Source organism: Lissotriton helveticus, chromosome 2_1, assembly GCF_964261635.1.
Source record: "Lissotriton helveticus chromosome 2_1, aLisHel1.1, whole genome shotgun sequence".
Classification (NCBI taxonomy): Eukaryota; Metazoa; Chordata; class Amphibia; order Caudata; family Salamandridae; genus Lissotriton; species Lissotriton helveticus.
Genome location: NC_136059.1, coordinates 363309247 through 363332294, shown reverse-complemented (window position 1 = coordinate 363332294; position 23048 = coordinate 363309247). Strand labels below are relative to the sequence as shown.

General features: G+C 45.0%; 1 long non-coding RNA gene across 1 annotated transcript in view; it reads left to right on the top strand.

Moving 5' to 3' along the window:
• Positions 1 to 18808, top strand: part of LOC144819353 (uncharacterized) — a 186310-nt gene extending 167502 nt beyond the window's left edge. The window contains exons 2-4 of the long non-coding RNA XR_013607306.1: positions 7835 to 7907; positions 8008 to 8092; positions 18696 to 18808. This is a non-coding gene — a long non-coding RNA (uncharacterized LOC144819353). The remainder of the gene's footprint in view (positions 1 to 7834; positions 7908 to 8007; positions 8093 to 18695) is intronic.
• The last annotated feature ends 4240 nt before the right edge of the window (positions 18809 to 23048 follow it).

Below are 23048 nucleotides of genomic sequence, written 5' to 3'. Positions count from 1 at the left end.
TTATCTCCAAGACCGGTACCTGGTACTCGTGCCTTGTCTTCAGCTTCTAGAGCTGCCCAATCGATCTTTTTCTCTCCCACCTCCCATTCTTTTTCCTTTAACTTTTCATACACCCCTGCGGGTAACAGGACCTTTAACATTTTAATAATATCTGGGTAAGTGTATTCTCCCATACGGAGCATGTCTTTTAATTCTCTATGGAACCCTGCTGGATCTTTGTCATGACAGGGAATTAATTTCTTCATTTCAAGAAGTTCCATCTTTGAAATCGGAGTGTATACAAACACTCGTTGCATTACGCCACCCGCCCCTTGGACTGGGTGGACTTCTCGTAACGGATTCTGTCTGTCTATGTAGAATGGTTTACTTTCTGGGGGTGAGACATGAACAAAATGCGGGTTCAGAAACGTTCTATACTTGTGGCGCTGTTCTAGAATGACACTAATTAAATCGGTACCTAGACCTCTCCATCTATACTGGAGTAACTCGTTCAGGATATCGTGCAACGGGCCTGGATCAGAATGTTGACCCTCATACAGAGTAATGAGGTACTGGATCATATACATACCCACCAGTCGCTGCTCGGCTGGGGGCAATTTCAGAAACATTTGTGCCACTATTTCGTCTGGAAAAGTGGTAGAATCAGTAATCCATCGGACTGCTGATCGGGCTAGTTCCTGTTCATGCATGGTACTTAACTCACTGTAACCGACTCGTGATTTCAGAATGTGATCGGTAGCTTGAAATACTTGTTCTAGAGAACCTTGTTCTGGTGCTAGATGAAAAATAGACTTGGGTTCTAGACGTAAATGGCGATCTGGAAATCTGGATTTTCCGACATACGCTATTCTGGCGGGATTCTCGTTCTCTTCCTCTTCAGGATCAGAGATACTTTCTTTCTCGCTTACTTGTGCTGCTTTACGCTGTTCGTGTAACCTTACTATTTCTTTACGGATTTTCTTGTACATACTCTCCATGGCACCGACGGTCTTGTGCTTACCCTCGGCTATATTATCACTCCACCTTGTCAGGATTCTCATTTCGGCGGGATCTTTAGACGGGTAATCTTGTTCTCTTATTAGACAATTGATCAGGAACTTTAATATCATGAGCTGAATCTCGGCTTTCCTTTGAGACATAATCTCGCCAATACTTTCTGGATCATCCCCTGTACGGATGAAACGATATATTCTGTCTAGATCTTCTTTCATATTCGGTAAGGTGACTAGATACTCGGTCACTCTCCTTACACGTAAGGAATATAAAACCATAGTATATTCGCCTGGAACTGGATCATAAACACATTCGTTAAGGGCTTGCCTGATTTCTGTAACAGACTTATTACTTTTAGGAGTACGCTGTGATGCTTGAGCATGTAATTCGAGTGCCGATATACGCTTGTGTGGCGGCGGGGTTTGAGGAGTAGCTCCTCCTGCGGCTCCTAGACTGGAGTCGTCTACTGAGGCTCTACGTCCTGGCAGAGTGGGAAATGGAACTGTAGGCTGGACCGGGGGTACCGTAACAGGTACTCCGGTGTCTGGAGGAGCGGGAAGTGCCTGATTTACAGGGACTAGCGGAGCGCGAACAGGATTTGCATATTCGGGGACTGTGTCGTCCAAATAGGACGAAATAAAAATATCGGCTGCGGTCGGTTTGTGACGTAGCTTGGTCGGAATTAATGGTGGCGGGAAATTACTAGATGCCTCTGGGGTCGCTTTTGGCAAACCTTCGGCAAGGAGAGGATACATACCCTTAATAAGGGCATGCCTCTGTCTGTCTGACTGTTCGGCTTTGACTTGTTCACCTATCTCGATTAATTCTCTTTCTTGGGCTCGTTCCTGGGATTCTCTACTTAACTCTGACTTTCTGACTTCCTTTTCCGTTCTTCTATGCGCTTCTTTACGCCATAACTCGATGGCATCTTTCTGTGACTGTCTGGCTTTCTTTTTCCATAATGCTTCTTCTACTCGCATGATACATTCGGCATCCCATGTACCCGATACGGGCCATCTATACTTTTCTTCTAACTGTTTGGTATACTCTACCCATAAATCTAGATACAATATGGCGCTTATGCCATGTTTCTGATACATAAAGTGACCTGGACTGTCCCTAGGCGGGACAGGAACTGCTTCCTCTAATAAACCTTTTCTAGTTTTTAACTGACGTAACTTGGAAAATATAGGCATGACTGAACTGTAATCTGGACAAAAATACAATACACAATAAAAACACGAAATCACATCGCACTCATACCACAACAGTAAATTACATGAAGAACATTATAAATAACAGTTCGAACAGAATATTACCTGGAATACTGAGAACAGAAATAGAACAGATTTTCTCGAGAACGGAACAGACTAGAGTCACTGGATGCACTGCTGTAACAGTACGGAACATACCGGTCCCATAAAGGGACACATCAAGACCCGTATCCACCTAGGTGAACACTTCGTTTGTGAGTCTGGGCACCACCAACCCACGGACCAGGAGTCAATTTAGATTGGTCCTGTCTAGATACTACCCCAGCAATGGTACTCACCGGGCAGCACGGAACGGAAGGCCTCGGACTGGACTGGACGACGGACGACGAACTTCGGACTTCGGACTTCAGTTACAGGTGGGCCTCCGGATACCTCGGACCTTGGACTCTCGGCTTGGGCTCTGGTCGGGACTCGCCGCGTTCCTCCACCGTCTCGTTCGGATGCTGGACCGCCTCCTCCGTCTCCTCCGTGGGCCTGAGGGATACTTGAGCAGAAATATCTGCCACTGCGCAGAAGAGTTCCGTCACGACTGCAGAGGGTCAGGGGGTCGGCGTGGCTTCACCGACGCGTGGGGAAAGGGCAAGTCCCTATTCGGGCGCCATTATGTGGTAAATAAATAAATAATACCCTATTTTTGACTAGACTTATAGCATAACAGATAGCTCAATAAATAAGAGTCAAGATTCGAGGTAGTAGGAGTTTCTGCAGGTTTATTACAGCATAAGGACAGGATCAGGACAACCTGCATAGGAACAGAATGACAGGGCCCAGCAGGACAACTGGGGCCTAACAGGGGAAAAGAGGCCCAGCAGCTGCTGGGGCTAGGTCTGGGATGAGCGCGCTAACATTTGATAACAAAACACAGGCATATATACATAGTGCGAACACATAGCATTACATTGCAGTAGGCGTAGCAGTGGGTGGAGCAGAAAGGCGTGACGCGTAGCAGTCGCGAGAGATAACAGTAAAAGTGGGTGTAACTGGGAGTATACTTAGACATGTGATGCAAACGTAACAGAATATGTCATGAATGGGGCGGAAACATAGGAGGGGGCTACCTAAGGAGCCGGGACCTCTAACCTAATGGTGCGCGAAAACTAGCAATGACGTGTTACTAGGAGAAGCTGGGGGCTACGAACTCTGTGCTAGGAGCAGAGACTAAAGTCTGGAGGGTCGGAGCGACATGTACCTAAACCCTATCTGGTATCTAATGTTTAGGGAACATGTTGATATGAACTAGAAGTCATGAGGGGAAAAGCTAACTTGATTCTAAGACTGGACCATGCATTATTCTACATGTAGTGCGTGATGAAGAATATTAAATGACCATTAATACAGTATTTCTCTAACGTGGAGACGAGTAGGCTAGACAATGACGGAAACTATTGATGCAGTTCAGTAGCTTAGGAATGCAGAGGAGGAGGACTGAACTGATAGCTGGAACTATAACATACTTTTGGCAGACTCAGAGGCAGAGCCGGGCTGCACCGGGCACTGCGAGGCAGGAAGTAAGTGAAGGGTCGAGGATACAGGTGGGGGCTGTATTGCTCCTCAGCGAGGCTTTCAGGAGACAGGAGCTGAATCCGTGGTCCGGGCCCTTTTGAGGCCTGGAAACGGGGACTTTATAATGGAATAACGTGCACACTGGGAAACGTGGCAACATTACTTTACATAGGCCTGATATTCGTAGTATTCACGAGGACTGGAAACTAACATACTAGAGGTGGACACAACTGGAATTGCGTCATTAATCGGACATGGGGAATAACATATGCATATTGGTCATGCACACATAACATATGATGGATGAGGCGTAGGGACACAGAACATGGCAAAATTTACTTTTCCACAAAGCATCAGAATTATAGCCTGAATATCCTGCTTTTTGCCACTCAAGAGGATAGGGTTGAAACTGCACAGTTAGTGCAGAAGGCATGCCATAGTCTGAAGGTGGGTGACAAGGTCCTGGGGTTGACCCACCTTTAACAGCCGGTCATCGAGGTTTGGGAAGACTGAAATTTCCACCTTCTGCAGATGAGCTGTGACCACCACCAACACCCGAGCGGCGCTGGAAAGGCCAAAAGGTAGCAGAGCAAACGGAAAATGCTCTTGGCCCACTTGGAACCACAGATGGCATCTGTGGTTGGCAGGACAGGGATGTGGAGAATAGTCTTGCAAGTCCAACGCTACCATCCAGTCTCCCGGGTCTAGGGGAGACAAAACTTGGGTGGGCGTGAGCTTCTTGTTGGATGGGTGGATAGGATGAAGTCCTCGGTCCTTCTTTGGCACCAGAAAGTAGCGGAAATAACAAACACAACCTACTTCGGATGCAGGCAGCCTCTCTATAGCTCCCTTGGCCAAGAGAACCTGCACTTCTTGGGGAGTGAATAGCCCCTTTGGACTATCTGTAGTTGTTGCTGACCAATGGGGGAGGTGATGGTGTATCCTGCCTCCCACCGGATGCCCATGATGGTCTGAGGGTGGACTAAAGAGGCTCAAAGTCAGCGACTGCCGGGGTGATGGTGTACTGACCCAACCGCTAGTTGCCTGTTCCACGTGGTCTATGGGACTTGCCCCCATGGCCACCAAAAGGCTGGAAGCTAGCTGGCGGTGGTGGTTAGAAGGTTATGTATGCAGTTGGAGAACCCTTCTGTGGTCAGGAACCTGGCAGCAGCCCTGCTGTCCTTGAAGGGCACAGCGCTGAGTCCACATTGTCTCCAAAAAGACAAAAATACCTTCCCATGAGGGAAGCTTCTCATGGGCTCTCGTTTGTACCAACTTTTGTGCTAAATCCAGTAGACACAAAAACAGAAGTTCTACAGTTTCTCAGAAAAGTCAGATTAAAAGCATTCTTTATGGATCGTGATTACAAAGAACAGACTAACATAAGCGGGTTAAGAAATAAATCCACATTTATCCCTGAAAGTATATTACTACCATCAGAAGTCCTGTTGTTTGAGAACCAAATCCTACGTGAGTTGGATATTTTACAAACCAAAAAGATCTTTTTTAACTCCAACTGCAGTAAGGCAGAACTCACAGCCCTTAAAGATCTATCCCTTAATCCGGCAGTTATAATCAAACTGGCTGACAAGGGGGGGTGGGATAGTCCTTTGGGACAAAGACAAATATGATCTAGAAGTGATGGGTCAATTGTCCAACCCAACACACTACAGACTATTGACAAATAATCCTACACCTATATTAAAAGGAGAGATTTTAGAAATAACAAAGAAGGGGTTGGAAGACGGTTTTCTATGTCAAAAAGAATTTGAGTTCTTGAACAGTGAACAAAACAAAGTACCGAATATTTATGTACTACCCAAAGTACATAAATCTACAACTAGTCCACCAGGGAGGCCCATAGTGTCCGCCTGTGGTTCGATACTAGAACCACTAGCGAAGTATATCGATACTTTTCTGTTTCCCTTGGTTAAAAACACCCGATCATTCATTAGAGACACTATGGATTTTATATCAAAGGTCGAAGGTTTACCATATAATACAGAGAAACAACGATTGGCATCCTTTGACATCGAATCATTATACACTAACATACCCCAAGACGAAGCTTTGGTAGTGATGAGACACACCTTGGATTTGAGAGATTGCCCACATCAAGTCCCCACTGAATTTGTAATTTCCTTAGCGAAGGTCTGTTTGAAAAATAACTTCTTTAGTTTTAAAGAAAACCTATATTTACAAATATCTGGAGTGGCCATGGGTTGTAGCTTTTCCCCGGAGATAGCTAACTTGGTAATGGCTGAGTTTGAAGAAAAATGGATATATAGCAACACCAATCCCTTTAAGAACCAGGTGGAATTTTGGTGTCGCTATATAGATGACATTTGTTTGATTTGGAATGGAGAGGACACAGGTCTCTTGGAGTTTCATAATTGGTTAAATTCAAGAACTCAATAATTCAATTTCACTCTGTCTAGAGATCAAAACAAAATACATTTTCTGGATGTATACATTCAACATGCGAGTGGAGAACTACAAGTGAGTCTCTATACGAAACCGACGGACCGTAATACGCTTTTACATTTCACAAGCAGTCACCCTCGCACGTTGAAGGAGAATTTACCATATGGACAATTCCTCCGTGTGAGGAGAAATGGTAGTAACAGAGAAGATTACTTTACCAATGTAGAGAAACTAAAAGAAAAACTAGTGGCTCGGGTTACCCTAAAAGGTTGGTAAAAGGTGCATTCAAAAGAGCATGGTACACTCCTAGGGAGGTATTGTTGGTACCCAAAGTGAAAGAGGAAAATACCCCATTAAAATGTGTCTTGACTTATGACCCCAAGGCCAATAGAATAAAGAAATTGATTCAAAAAAATTGGAAATTGATAGACCATCTAGGAATTCCCAAGCTGTTATTTGCTTTTAAGAAAGGCAAAAAGGTACGTCAACATTTGGTGAGAGCAGCTAGAAAGCTGAACCCCCGGAAACCAACCTAAGAGGGTTATTGGGTTTATCTCCGGTGGTGGGACACTATCGGTGTCAGAATTGTGTGGCCTGTAGACTGACTAGAGACTCAAAAGAGGTAGACTTGAATGGTCAGATCCATTATCAAAAAACTTTTTCCAATTGCAATACAAAAAACACTGTGTATTGCATTATGTGTCCATGCAATAAGTTCTATATTGGACAGACAGTGCAACAGATTAAAAAGCTTTTTTACAACATAAATCTCGGGTGAAATACAGAGTACAAGGTGCCCCGTTAGTACATCATTTTTAATCTTTTGACCATACAGAAAATTATATACGATGGACAGTGTTATGCGTTTTGGAGAATGCCAATACTGATGATGTAGAGACGAAAATGAACAGACTAGAAGCGAGACTTATCGAGAAATACCATACTGCGTCTACTGGCCTGAATGATAGAGACGAGATCTGGGCTCTTTTACAATGATTGCTGGAAAACTGACAATTGATATGAGGTTTTCTAACTGTAACTTGAAGACATGTACCATGCTATATTTTGATAATATATATGACATTTTCTAACTGTATTATATTATATTTGCCTAGATTGTAAGGAGTGGAGGCATCATAATAAGGGTTATAAGGTACGAGACATGGTTTTGTGTTTTATATATATTTAGATGGTTTACAAATAGGTTATTATTCTGAGTAGCCTCTTTTATATTTAATTGTATGTATTTTTATAATAGCAGATCATCAATTATTTTCTGACGACTCGCCCAGGTGGTTTTTATAATAATGTTCAGTGTGAACAATAGAAGATGGCGGCAAATTTCGGGGCAGTTACCTTTCACTTTCGACCTGTTGGTAGATGGTGTTAGTCCGCCTTCCTTTTCTATTGCGGTACAGTATATGTTTAGCTTCCGTACTACGTGGTCTCTCTTCCGAGACGGAAAGCAGTTTGCAGGATAGCGGAGGCACTTCTGAGACGCAGAGAATAATTAGATTATCTAGGTAAGGATGTGTGCGGCGATTTTTCGACATTGTTTTGGGCAATTACTGTTTGAAGTGAATATTTGAACAAGTGTTGGAGACGAAGATAGCTAATTAATGGGATTTCGCTTTTTTCAGAACGGCGTCTTCCGGATATTGGATTTGGAATTTGATTGGTCATAACCCCCATGTATTATGTTGAATATTCAAGGTATGGCCATTTCATATTAGATTATATAGAGATTGGAGGTACAGAACATTCTATATCAAGGCACAGAATATTATTTAATATGCGCGTTCTTGTTTTATAGGGAGAATGGAGATGTAAAGGGGTTCCCTCTGAATGTTGAAATATTGAGGAAGATATAGCTTTGATCTTCACTCAGAAAACGCTTGGTAAGTTCTTTGACGTTATCCTGTAGTGACACTCTTGGTAATGATTGAGTGTAAACGATGTGAGAATATTTGGATTTTGATCTCCTGTATCTTGTTCTAGCAGTCTACATCAAGAGGAATCTTTGAACATTGCTACGCGTCTCGTTCTGATTTACTATATGGCAGTAATCAGTAATATCTGTTTCTTTGGTTGTCATCACGGTGTGGTGATGTTGGGGTCGTGATTTATTTTTTGGACACACACCACTTTTTTACTCGTGAGCACACACACATTGTAGATATATATGAGCACGTGGGTGTATTTAATTAGTCACCTCATTAGATGCCTGTCCACTCTGAGGATCTTATTAGTCATATATGTATATAAAAAACCATTCTAAAAGAATAATGGAGTAGGTTCCGATATTCTTATGGGGACAATTTGTAATGATCCTATAGTCCGTATTGTATATATTGAAATATAACTTATTTTCTGTAGATGGACCCTGGAAAGCCCTAGTCCTGATGAGGCCCATAGTCAGAGGGCTGAAACGCGTCGACATATATAGAAAGACAAACCTGAAGAGCCAAGAATAATTAAAAATTTGAATTTAAGAGAGCAAATAAATTATAGACGTGTAAACGTTTCACCTTTTTTGGCTCTGCGGTTTGAGGGTGATCTTGTTTAGAAGGAATGCAATTTATAATTTTGGAAAGCATCCTTTTTGTTGAATAAGGGCATCACTGTACACTTGTCCATAATGTAAATAGAGTATCATATATGTGTGTGTCTGTAATGAGTATGGTGTGTGTATATATATATATATATATATATATATATATATATATGTAATTGTATGTATATATGTGATGAAAAAAGATTAAAAAAGAAAGAATTTCATCATTTAAGTAATTGAAACAAGAAAAAATAAATTAAACATGTGCTTTGAAATTTTTTCATTGATTTCCCTTGGTTATAGACAACTTACCTTAAGTAAGCTAAATTGGTTGATTATTATTAATTATCTAAGGAAGGGATAATGTATTTATCCTTTTAGTTAACATATAGATTATCGATTCCTAGGCATCACTTATATTCTTTTGAGTCATGAGGGAAGCCTGGGCATTCCCTTAAAAGCCAGATGTTCTCAGCCAGGCGTGGCACCACAAGGCTACTGACGATGAAATCGCTCTTACCCAGGGAGTCTGTCATGTCAAGCCAACATCAGATGGCGAACTTAGCCATATCTCTCCCATCGGCATCAGCCTGAGAGGGTATAGCCCGTGCCTCCTCCGGGACCAAGAGAAGTACTAGCGCAACCTAATCCCATAGTGTATGGAAATAACGGCCAATAGACATGCACTGTACACCAACCGCAGTGCCAAGCAGGTGGAACAGAACATTCTCTTACCAAAGATGTTCAGTCTCTTGGATTCCCTATCTGTTGGAGTGGTAGGGAACACGTCAGGGTGGATACGGGATGATTAGACGAGGAGGCTTGGACCACCAAGCTCTCTGGCGTGGGGTGCTGGGTAAGGAAACTGGGATGCTCAGGAGCGGGGCGATGGCGGCAGGCAATCGTCCTATTCACACGACCCCCTGTGCAGAGCTTGAACCAAGCTCCAAGTAGGATGTACGTAAGGGCTTTACTGAATGAGAGAAAAGATCCTGATGGGTGACTCCCAGCTGAAGCACCTCCATCAAGACATTCGTCTTGAATGCCACTGAGGGTAGGCTAAGGTCCAGTACCTCATTCGCCCTGCGCACCACCATTGCAAATGAGGATCCCTCCCCCATGATCACAGTAAGAGGGAAAATCAGGTTGGTGTCTAGTGAGGGGTCCAACCCACTGGCCTCACCCAGTTCCTCATACCAGTTGTTCTGTTACTCAACAGGTTCATCTTCACAAGGGTCCATAGACCCCTCCCAAACATCTCGTTCCCCAGCCCTATCCATTAAATAATACACTGGCTCCACTCCAGAACGAATGTCCCCGGTCGCATGGGATGTGGCGTCGGGCGACGCCCATCTGGCTCCGTGCCAGAGTCAGTAATTATTATTTGGACGGCGCTGCCTAAGGGCGTCAGTACTGGGGAGGGCGCCAAGAAAGTACTCACTGGTGGCTCTTCTCCTGATCCAGGAAGGGATACCTGGATCCGATAGGTACTTACGGCGAACCAGCCAGCTTAGTCCCCATAGGCACCCCTCCAGCACTCGTATGGTCCTTAGACACTCTAGAGGGGCCAGTCCACCCAAAGATGAAGCTCAAGGCTTCATAAAATTGTTTTAGTTGGGTTGGGAGTCGATCCGGCTCTAGGAAAAATGGGAAAGCGCAGAGCAGACCCAGGATCACACCCCGCCAGCTCGTGGGGGCATGGAGTACTGACTTTCCCTCATGTAGTCAGATGACTTCAACTGACATGGTGAAGTCGGAGAGTGTTTGGACTTCTTGTGTTTGTGGGTCTTATTCAACTGTCAAGATGACTTTGAATGCAACAATGAACATCGGGAAGAGCTCCACAAAAGGCCCTTAGACATCCCACACGAACGGGACCTCAAACAACGCGTAGTCGACTAACGTCGGGCAGCGAGGAGCTTGAGGGTCCGCTCCGTTAGCTCCTTGCGGGACATGGCGCAGCAGCCCTCACACGCCTTGGAGTCGTGTCCGGGCTACGGGTACCACAAACATCCAAGTGAGGGTCTGTCACCGACATTTACCTATGACAGAACCCACAAGGTTTTTTGAAACCAGAAAGTTTCTTTGGTGACATCCTCACACCAGGAGATGAAAAATTTGGAAAAGAGTGGACAAAAATCGAAAAAGACCATTCTATAAATGACTTAAAAAAAACTGACATCAGCGCCTAACTACTGCACATTACCTCCAGCATGGATGAGGCTGATATGGAGCCAAACAAAGTTCGCAAGTGTACTGCTCAAAAATTCTTCAGGATCCAGTCTGGCACCTGGGGATATTCTTAGGTAGGAATCTGCAGCAAGAAGTCTTGCCCCTTAGGGGATGGGGAGTGCCCCCCTATTTGTTCTCAAGTTCATTTACCAGAAGACAGTTTCGAAAACATATTGATTATTGAATGCATAATGTAAAACATAGCTGCCTTGTTTTTCCAATTCAAAATCAGTCCTCAAACAGTTCTCCAATCATTTTCAAAAACAGCTGCCACAATATATTATATAGATTAACACTTTCAAACCCACCCAACTACTTTAACAGTTATCTCTGAATCTCTTAATGAATTTACACCAACACTCAAAGAGAGCCTTCCCAGAGGCAAGTTCTATCTTCATCCCAAGTTTAGTGCAATTATTTTCTGTAGTTTGTGGCGTAACCAAGATTAATAATTCATTCTGAATTAAAAATAAGAAAGACTATGATTCGCTGGAACTGCTGGCCACACTCGGGCTGCCACGCCTTAAGTCGGGTGATAAGGATCTCCTGGAACAGGACCTGACAGAAGCTGCGATAGCCAAGGCGATTAGAGATCTTAGATCAGGCAAAGCTGGTGGCCTCAAGGGCCTGCCAATTAAATTGTACAAATTAACGGCCACTAAAGTGCTATCCCTATTACAACATATGTTTAGTGAAAGCTGTGACAATGGGATACTTCCTAGAGAGCAATGAATAGCTAGCATCGTAGTAATTCAGAAAGTGTATAGGCCCCTTAGTGAATATGGCTCATATAGGCTGATCTCCCTTTTGGACGCTGAAGCTAAAATCTTGGCCAAACTACTAGCAAACTGCCTGACCCCGATGATGCATTTTTTGGTCCACCCTGATCAGTCTGGCTATGTGCCAAGGCGAAATACTGCGCTCAATCTTAGACGATTACATGGGGTAATGGGTAGAGCTGCGACCATTGGGGAAGATGTGCTGGTGGTACCACTAGATGCCCGCATGGCGTTTGATACGGTGGAGTGGCCGTTTCTATATGCAGTTCTGGAGAGACTGGGCCTTGGACTGAAATTTCTAAAATGGATCAAACATTTGTATTCGGAGCCCTTGGTACAGGTCTCGGTAAATGGGAATATACCTAGTCTTTGAGCTCAGGAAGGGAACAGGCAGGGATGCCCGCTGCGCCCCTGCTGTTCGCGTTGGTATTGGAGCCCTTGGAAGATTGGATCTGGGGGGGATCCCATGATCCTGGGACTACGGTTGTGTTGTGTATCGATTTAGATTCCGTATGAATTTCCCGATTCATGCCCTAATATAGGTACAATTCACATTGCCCTTATATAGGCATAGAAATCCAGTCCTTATTTAGGCATGCTACCCAAATACAGGCATGGCTGCTTACATCCGTTCATCTACGTCACAACGATTTCTTGGAAACTCTTAAGCCGTTAGGGACATCCCCTTGATTGATAATTGATTTCTCCCAGAAACTCATTATTATGCATGAACATCTATTCCTTAGAGGTTCATTGTAGGTGATGTAAATGTAAATGTAGGTGTACTTATATAGCGCAAACCTGTCACCCAAAGGGCATCCTGGCGCTTGCTTAGGGAACCCGTCCTGGTATTCCCCTGTGAGAAACCCCGGCAGGGTGTCCACAAGGTGAAAGCCAGGCATCCCGCCGCGAGGAGCCGTAGTGGAGATTAAGCAAGCTATTGCCCAGAGTTGCAGAGTGTGACCCCGTGATTCGAGTAGGCACCGGAGCGAGAATTGTCGAGTCCGTGGAATTTTGAGCCCGAGACCCGCCGAGGCGGGGAATCGAACCCTGGTCCACGGTCGATCTCAGCTTCCGGGTCTGCCGCCTCTAACCACTGAGCCACGCTTCTCCACTCATTCATGACGTTCATATACTCTTACTTCAATACTGGCATTCCTAAACACCTTCAACGTATAAATATACCTTTACTTGCTATGGCAAAGCACAGTGTGGTTCGGTCCAGTTTGACTACCTACTTGCACGACACAGCTCGCCACATCAAGTACCGAAGAAAGCCAACTCCCCAGCTGACGCACTGACCAGAAGCTGTCATCCTTATGCTGAGAATCCAGCTCCAGTGTTTCTGACTCCCCTTGCAGGGTGTTGGGAAATCGAGTCCCGGGAAAGAGATACCAACCTCTCTCATTCTAAGGTATGGACCTGATTAGAACCTAGAGAAACCTTAGGCAATTCTTGGCAAAACTAAAACTTATGCTAAACCAGCACCTACTTCTTCCCTCATACTAGATCTAGGTTAGGTACACTGGGGTAGGCGTATTTTAGAAGCACCAGTTGAGTATTTTAGCCTATGTTATTTATGTATGTATTTTTATATATGTCATAGGAACAGACTATCACAGTATTATTTTATATTACTGTTTACGCTGTACGCATTATACTTCGCATTCTGTCTTACAATTGTAGCAGTTCATATCTCTTGCATGAGAAAGAAGACTGTTCAATAAACCCTTTTTATTGAAACGCCCGTCTCTCTATTTCTGTGCAACTCTGTAGAAACTAAGCATGCACCATTGACTGAGTGAAATAGTTATCTATTGTTTCCACGACTCTGAAGATATTGTTCCGACTCTAAGGGAAACAAAGTTGTCATGTTTATGTGGTTGTCAGAGACTAATCCCTTCTTGTTCATTCGAGAAAGTTTCTAGTGACCTCTGAGTTAGCTGGCACACACAATTAAGTTTAATGTACTCGATAGAGACATACTGACCTCAGTCCTATGTCAAATCTATAGTGTATATTATTCCAATGCGCAGAGCCTATTCGGGATATAGGAACTACACTACAGTGGCAGCCAGAGTGGGAAGATAACATTTCCCTCTACGGTGATGATATCCTAATGTATGTGGCAAACACCAGGGTCACGATCTACAGAATGCTGCATATATTCGACCTATTCCACAAGTATTTGGGATATACAATCAACAGGGAGAAATCTGTGATAAACGTCCTGGCAGGAAGCTCACCCACACTTCCTAGACAGTGCCAGATCAGGGTGGATACAAACGGGTTCTGATACTTAGGAATATACATTACTAGAGATCCCGCAGGCTTCTTTGACCAAAATCTGGCTCCGTCATTGGACTGCCTGAAAAGCGATATTCTGCACTGGTGCTCACTGCCATTATCCCTTCTGGGTAGAGCAGCGCTTTTTAAAATGATGGCATTGCCTAGGTTCCTGTATGTACTTCATAACACACCCTATGCTGTGCCCCCACACTGTTTCCAACAAATAGGTGCCGCAGTGCAACAGTTATTGCGGGATGGAGGTGCGTCACGAATCTCCATAGCGAAGCTGACCAGGGGATGGTTTGATGGTGGGATAGCACTCCCTTCCCTTCGACGTTACTATTGAGCGGCCCAACTCACAGTGATTAATCAATGGGTACATAAACCCCTAGCTGAGCCCGCATTCAGGATGGACTGTCACAATATGCTACCAGATGGCTACCTTAGGGAAATCTACGGGGAGATTCTGTGAACTCCTTCCACACACCGACCTCGACTACACTCCGAATCTGGCAGGCGGGAAATAGAGCACTAGGTTGGCATAATAGAATCACTTTAGTGACTCCACTGTGGGCATCGAAGGGGCTGGATTTGATGGCACAACACGCATGTGTAGGAGAGTAGGATCTGCTTCTTATAGTTACCCCCACTTTTTGCGGGGAACATCCTTTACAACGAAACTTTTACAATGCGGTACCATTACCACGCAGGTTTTACAACGAAAGTCGTTACAACGACTTGCGCTGGAGGGCGCTGTAGGATAGGGAATAGTTTAATTTACTATCCAACACCTTCCCTACTATCCACGGGGACTGGAGTTAGAATAGTAAATTAAACTATTCCACTATCCAGCGGCCCCCAACGCAAGTCGTTGTAACGACTTGCGTTGTTAAACCTGCGTGGTAACGGTACGCGTTGTAAAAGCACACGTTGTACCGTCACACATCCTTTTTTGCTGATGTTTCACTGTTTTTCAAATTTAGTCTGGCTGGTGCCCTGCTATCCAGGACCCCAGCCTAGCTGCTTCCTCTCTAAAATGATTCCAAGTGCTTTAGGAACACTCCAGTTTGGTTACTGGGGTACCCTTATAAGTCCCTAGTATATGGTATCCTATATTCCAATGGGAATAGGTACCCCAGAGGACTACCAGGGGCTGCAGCATGTATTATGCCACCCCTGGGCAACCTTCCAAAATGACACCACAGGTCTGCTACTGCAGCCTGTGCAGGTTGGTGTATGCACCCCTTACTTAGATATAGGTTCCCTATATCTACCTTATATCACTACACATATAAACCTATCAGTCACCCCTATGGCAGACCTCATCAATCCTGAAGGCAGGGTGCTGGGCTTTGTGCGAGAGGGTGCCCATGCATGAGCAGGGCCCCTCTACAGACTTCGGAATCTATTCTCTGGGGTTGTTCTGTGATGCAGCCAGACCATATACTCTTAAGTGCATTATAACCTCGCGGTAAATGCTAACTTTGGAATGGCTGCAAGGAAAGATGTTGTGTTTGGTGTCAAACACTTTGGAATCATACCCCACCTGCCAGTCCTGGCAGTGGGGGTATGATTCCACCATTCTAGAGGGAGAGACATGTACACATCGGTACACCTGGTACCAGTTTTAAAGAAACCTGGCATCACAAAATGGATGCCAAAGACACGAGCCTGTCCTCCTGCTGCTGGACGAAACTCCGGCAGGGGATGCCTGGACAATAGGTTTCCTGTCACAGGGAGGTGTCACCACCTCCCAGACAGGCTTTAGTGTATTGGGGCTGGGTGAGTGCACTCCAAGAGTACTTTGAAGTCAGCACAGGGGGCACAGTTGGTGTCCCTGTGCATAGCCCAGTTCAAACCGGTTACAGGGGCTACCAGCCCCTGCTCTGGCGCGAAACTGGACAAAGGAAATGGGTGTAGCCACCCCTCTTTCCAAACCCTCCCATAGGTGGGTCCCCAGAGTTTGCCCCACCCCTTCCTTGGGTACAAGATAGGAACCCATGGCAACAGGACTTTAGATTACACCCGGATGAAACTCTGATACTGAATCCTGGAACTTCGACGATCTGCACGAAGCTGGATGACTGAAGAATCTCCCTTGGGAGTAAAGGAGTTACTCCCCCTGCGTGGCAGGCACCAAAGATGCATCTGACCAGTTTGCATCTCCGAAGCTCCCGCCACACTCTGAAGTATTTGCAACACAGGAGGTGGGTTTCCAGGCTTCCCAGAGGCTGACCCGAGTCCCCAGCAAAGCTGAAACCCATAGCCCTCGTGAATACCGTGGAACCGGAACCCCTGGACACCATGCACATTTGCAAGTGCATTAGCTTCTCGACGATCCTTGAGGCTGTGCATTGGGTTACTTGTAGTCCAGACCCAGAGCACCTTTTCCACCGAAGATTGCTGGCCTACACTCCACGAGTGTTTCATGTGCCGGCCCTTTGTGTTTTCGCTCAAAGTACTTTCGCGATCCCTGGTCTGTCGACTAGTGGGTCCCTGAAAAGGCAACTTTGACTTTCCTTGGGCTTCCCTGGGTGCTCCAGATGTACCCTGACTCTCCACCACTTGGGGCGTCCCCTTGACCTTGCTGCTCCACACCGAAGCATCTTTTCACTTTCTGCGTGGGTTGCTTTTGCCAAGGCTTGTTGGGTCCAATATTCGGACAGACGCCGCAGCACTCGACAACCTTTGTGGGACAGCTCGAATCCAGCTCCTGGTCGTCGTCGACGCCTCCTTGTTTCATGAGGCTGCAGAATTAAACTTCACCTCTTCGCACTTGAATCACCCAACATCGGTGGGCATTCGTCTATCGTGCCTCTGGTCCCTGGCAAGTGACCCAGACTCTGTCCCCTCTGCTTTCAGGTTCCTCACATCTTTGATCCAGGCTTGGATCACACCGGACACTTTTCTTCTCCAAGGCAGCAGCACTTTGCCGCAGATCGCCATTGAAATCAACGACGATTCCCGACACCATTTGACACCTATGCACCTGGCTTCGCTGGGTGAGGTAGCTCGAGTACTCCGGTGCTCCCGAGGGTGTTGGCCCTACAAGCCCTTAAATCTAAAGGGGTTGCTCAAAGTCCTCTCCTAAGTGTCCTTTATCTTTAAAATTCCAACCGCAACTTTCCCCATAGAAGCTCATGGCGTCTCGCGGCTGTGTTCTCACACTGCACGCGCCCCCGTGGGTCCCCTGTGTCACTACCTTAGGTTCCTTGTGGTCCCAGCGATTCAACAGGCTCTAGGCTTCGTGTCTAGTCAAGTCGTGGTTCTTTTTCCACTTTCTTAATATATGGTTTGGTTCCCCCTAGTGCCCAGTGTATATTGTGCTATTTACTGAAGTTCTATTGCATTTAAAGTGTGTACTTAGCTCTGTAATCTCATAAAGGGATTACTAAAGAATGTTTAGTAATAAATACATATATTTTATATATATATAACTTGTGTGGTTCTCCTTTCATTTAGACATTCAAGAGGTTTTATTCTGGTAAACCAAGCTGCTTTATACACCTTCAAGACTTAGCCTGAAGGCTGCTCTCCATAGCTGCCATTAGGATAGCTTTCAATAAAGGTTGTCTTAAACCTATCATCAATAAGGGTTGTTTGGACTGGCGCAAGGTGCCCACTATAACTAGTGGACGGCATATGCCAGGCCAACTTCTCACAGCATGCTTTGACAGATGGGACACTATCAGGATCTCCATGGTTGGCCACCTCTGGGAGGTGGGCCATTAAGACCTTCTCAGCCCAGCGGAAGGAGTACGAGATGTCGCAGTCAAACCTTTAGATGTCTCCAGATTACGCATGCAGTGAGGGCAGCAATACCTAAGGGGACAGTGCTACCTGATGTTTCCCCACTCGAGGATAGACAATTGGACGATTACTTTGATAAAAAAAAGTGACTTCCCTGGTGTACCACAAACTTATGAACAATTTTCTGTATCTCTTGTCCACGCTTCGGAACCAATGGGAGGGAGACCTGGGTGCCCTAGAGGACAAGGAGTGGATGGAGGCTACGGCCTCTCCCAGGGAGTCGGCCTTATGCTTGCACTTCTGGTTAGTATAGCTCAAGATTCTACATAGAGCCTATAATGCATGTACTACCAAGGTGAAAATGGGGGTGCTGACCTCACCACTCTGCCCCAGTGGGTGTGGGCAGGAGGGTACTTTCTTCCACCTGTTGTGGGATTGCCCGCCTCTTCAGGAATTCTGTACAGCAATACTGAAGAACACGAGGGAAGTTTATATGGTAGAGGGGAATAAATCACTGAGATAGTGTTTGCTACATGTATGGAGAAACACAGACCTCACAAACACCGAGCGTTTATGGGTAACATTGAGATTCATGGTTGCAAGTGTAATATTGCGCGAAAGTGGAGAGCAGTGGCTCAAACTCCTGTATCAAACTGGCGGCTTGGACAGGGAGAGTTGCAGGTAGTTGCCAGCACAGGATGATACGGACTGTGGACTTTTGGTAAGTGTGCCCATGTAGCGGTATAATATTTATATAATATTTTATGTGTCGTGCAGACGAGATTACAAAGATTCTGTGCTCCCAAAAAGTTACCATTGGACTTTATAATCCCTGTATGAGCTGGATGTGAAAGGACATTTGTCCGAGATATAACAGTCCTCTTTCTCCCTTTACAGGCAGCATCCAATGAAGTCACTTTAACTGTTTTAAAGACTGCCACAATAGTGCTGTTGTATTCATATGCAAGCTGGAAGATGGCTAAACGCCGAAGCGCTTCCTTGCAAATAAATATTTTGGAAGTGGCCCGCAAGTGCAGCGTGTCTCCTTTTGGAATTGAGCGTGATATATATATACACCAATATTTATACATATATTATATATTACATTTTTATATAAATATTCTGAGAGAGAAAATTAATTATATTGAAAACACTTGAAGAACATTCATAGCCAACACGTAACAGCCACACGTGTTCAGCAGTTAAAATTCCAACACTTCAAACTGTTTATATAAAGTAGTACCCAATTACCAAAATGCCTACTTTCTATTTGTGAACTTTGAGGCAATGAAGAATATTTTATCTAAAGTAAACAACTTAGAAATATTGTTTTGCAGCAGGTTGGAGTCCCATCATTTATTATTCCTTCGATACAAACTTTTTATAGGAAGCAAAACTTTGTCTTCAAAACATAAACATTTCACCATATGCAAACATTTAACTGGTATAACAAAGGCTGAGAAACTAGAAACATTCTGATCATACTTATTCTGGCATGAAAACTATTGATGCAATAGAGCATAAGGCCAGTCTACAACTGCAGTGAGCTATTGTACTGTTTGGAAGCCCAGATGGTAGCTGGATAAAAACTTCCAGATGAAAACAGCTTCCAATTTATTTCCAGATCAAAAAGAGCTCTTGTGTGCCTGTCAAGTTCATGTACCACCCATACGCCCCGACAGACAAGATTCAGTCATTAAACAAAGGAGCATTATAAACTGCCTAGTGCTGGTGATTGTCAGCCATGTCTGACTGGGTAATCAGAACTTTTGTTTCCCCAACTGTACGGCCGATTTAAGGCAAGAGCAATAGGTTTGCATTTACGAAGCAGAATGTAAACGAAATGCCTTGAAGGTTTGACCAGCAGTTTATTGAGTATTGTTAATGCTCAAGCATTAAGTTGTTTAAATCATTTTCCAGACGGCATTGCATTAACAACTGCTCGTTGCCCACCCTGCAAAAGGAAGGATGCATAATGAACCGAAGGTAAAATCTACTAACGCCAAAGGGCATGTGGCCAGTAAGAATATTAACATCAGTGTTATAATCTTGTTCACATAAGAATAAAAAAACACTCTAATTGCCTCATGTCTGTTTCATATCCAGGCCCCTGACCATGGGATGTAGGCGAACAATGTTCGTTGACATCATTATAAACATTATGAGTATCTGAGCCATTTTCAGCCCTTGAACACAGTACCCTGCTTCAGATATTGGATGTTTGACCTCAATATTCATTGGTTTTTCTTCCTCCCCGTCTCTGGTCTGATTGCAAGTAGTAAACTTAAGTCGTGAAACTAAAAAGTGCATGTGTGTCACCCTAAAAACAGCATCTTGCATACTTCCTTTGACTAAAAAGAGATCGATCTAGAACTCCCTCCCCAAGTGCTCGCAGTCCTGGCAAACAAGAAACGATCTTTGTTTGCTTTGTCCATGTACTTAATGAAGGGAAGGACGTCACATTGTCTTTGTAATTGCATTTATAAAGCGCTTTCTCCCCCTGGCGAGGCGTCCAAGCGCCTTTTCGGCGTGTAGCATGCAGGGCACGAGTCCTAAAAAAAGAAGTGGGGGGGGGACGCTGTCACCGGAAGTGACGTCACGACAGGAAGTGACATCACGAAATGTGGCTTGAACCATCAGGCTCATTGTCTGGGGGAGAAGTGTGAGTGCATGAGACTGTAGGTGGAGTGTCAGTGTGCATTGTGTGCGGTGAAGTGTGCATCAGATTGTGTCTAGCCACAGTCTCAGTGTGCATACGAATGATTGTGTCTAGGCAGAGTATGAGTGGATCAGATTCTGCCCAGTTGAAGTGTGAGTGTGCGTGAGATTCAATCCAGGCGGAGTGTCAGTGTGCCTGAGAACGATTGTGTCTGGGGTGCCAGTGACCATGAAATTGTGTCCAGGCGAAGTGCCAGTGTTCAGAGAATGTGCCTAGGCGGAGTGTGTGTGTGTGTGCATGAGATTGTGTCAAGGCGAAGTGTAAGTGCTCATATATTGTGTCCAGGCCGAGTGTGTGTGTGCGTGAGAGATTGTATCTAGGTGGCATCTGGGTGTGCATTGTGGGTGTGCATGAGATTGTGTTGAGGCGGAGTGTGAGTGAGATTGTATCCAGGAGGCGTGTGAGTGTGCGTGAGATTGAACCCAGGCAGCGTGTGAGTGCGCATGAGAAGCCAGCGCAGGGGTGCCTGGGAGACTCCTATCTGCGTGTGTGGAGCCAGCGGGAAGGAATGCAGCTGATTAAACCCAGGCTGTCCGGCCTCGCGGCAGAGCCGGGCCTGCTGCTGTGAATGCTCGGAGCTGAGCGCCGCCCAACGCTGCAGCCAAGATGAACCCCTGCATCTGAAAGGTCCCTTGCGCTGAGCACAGCGTGCCCGCTTTGATGTGATCTCGCATATGCATAGTGACCTGCACAAAATCCCATACGGGGCCTGATGTGCCGGTCGTCATCTTCGAACAGAATAGTGTAAACTCGCATGAAGAGAGGCGCCCCTGATGGAGCAAGGATTCGCATATTACGCGACTTGCTCTAATTCATGAACCTCGAATAATATGTAACCAAGTAATCCAACCTGTTTGTCTTACTAATTTCCCTGTTATTCTGACATTTTGGGTGTCCCAGTGAAGCTCGCCTATGTGTTTACTAACATTAATACGCTTGCCACTGAAAATGGCCGCTGCTTGGCGGGGTTTCTTCTGCGCATGCGTTAGTCACACTCACGTGACGTGACGTACTCGCAGTTCTGGTGGAAAATGTTTGCTCATGCGCAATACAGCTAAAATGGCCGCTTTGTCTCCTCATATGCTCTGTGCTTGCAAAGCTGCTTTTGCAAAGTCGTTTGTTCCGCATTTACCCTAACGCTATAGATATTATAAAATTAAGGGGTATAGAGTAGCAATTCATGGTATACAGTGTATTCATTTATTTCTGTGTTTTCATTTGTTTTCGCTTACTTTTCATGTACCGCGATTCTGAGGGTCTGAGAGACACCCGTAATGCCATGTTGAGCGTCCTTACTGCGCATGACAGTCTTCTGCCGGTGGCATTGAATCCATGCCAACCAGAGGTCCCTGCCAGGAGGCTCCTGAGAAAGTGACCTGCGACCTAGCAGAAGAAACTGAAATGTTCTGCAAATGCAACAAATGTATTATTTTCCATTGTATTCTGTAGAGCATGTCATGGGAACCCCAAATTCACTAGGCGGTCTCAGACCATGTAAATGTAGGCTTGTAGAAGTAAAATATGATTGGTGTGTTGACCTATCCTACTTGGGAACCAATCGAAATTGGGGATTCTGACACTTGCAACATTAGGGGGGTGGTACACTGACCCGAAAACAGTATAACTAGCCTAGGTTTAGCTAGCGAAATTGTCCGACTTGTCCGAATAGCTGACCTGTCACTGACCCAACGCACTCAATAGGTGACTTGATACAGAGGGCTGCGGAGCACTCTGTCCGAAATTTCCATAGACTCAAGGGTTTTGTTGAGAAACCTTAAGCGCTGGCGGAGCACTTTGCTGGGGAAATCGATAACCCAATCGGGGTTCTGGCCGATAGCTGCAGAGAGGGTGGAGCGCAGGCGTTTGTTCCAAACTGCGGGTGCTGGTCTTATCTTGGTGGTCCTGTCCTGATCCTAATCTGGGTTTCCTGTCCTGTCCTGGGGTGTCCATTCTGCACCTGCTGTCCTGCTGATGACGGGTTTCCTTTGGGGTCCCTCCTGTTCTTAACTGACCTGTGGCCAGGGTTGGTCTTCACACCATTCTAGGTAAATATAGTGCTAAAACTCTATACTGCACCTTTCTATTTTTCTGTCTTTTGCTTCAATAAAGACATATCTTTGCATATATTGATTCTTCCATGCTTTTTCGCAAACCCACTGAATGAAAGCTCATACTATATTTGTCGTTATTCTAGCATGTTCCATTTTTCTTACCCATCCTTAGTAAAATTCATTTTCAAGTTTATGACATAGATGTTCTTTGTCTTTTCCCATTGTTTAGTCGATTCAAGTAATTGCACCAGTTTATTAGTATGGTCTATCTGCATTTTATCTATAGTTCCTCTTTATGGGGAAATATTTCACTGTGACATTCTAGTCTGCTCTTTATTCTTCCCCGTCCTTTAGTCTGAAATTATTTGCCTAGTTGTTTCCTCATTTTACCTTATTGTAGACTCATAAATGATCAGCTTGATATATTTCCTTTATGGATATGTACTCTTCATTATCTTGGTTATTGATTGTTTACTGGTT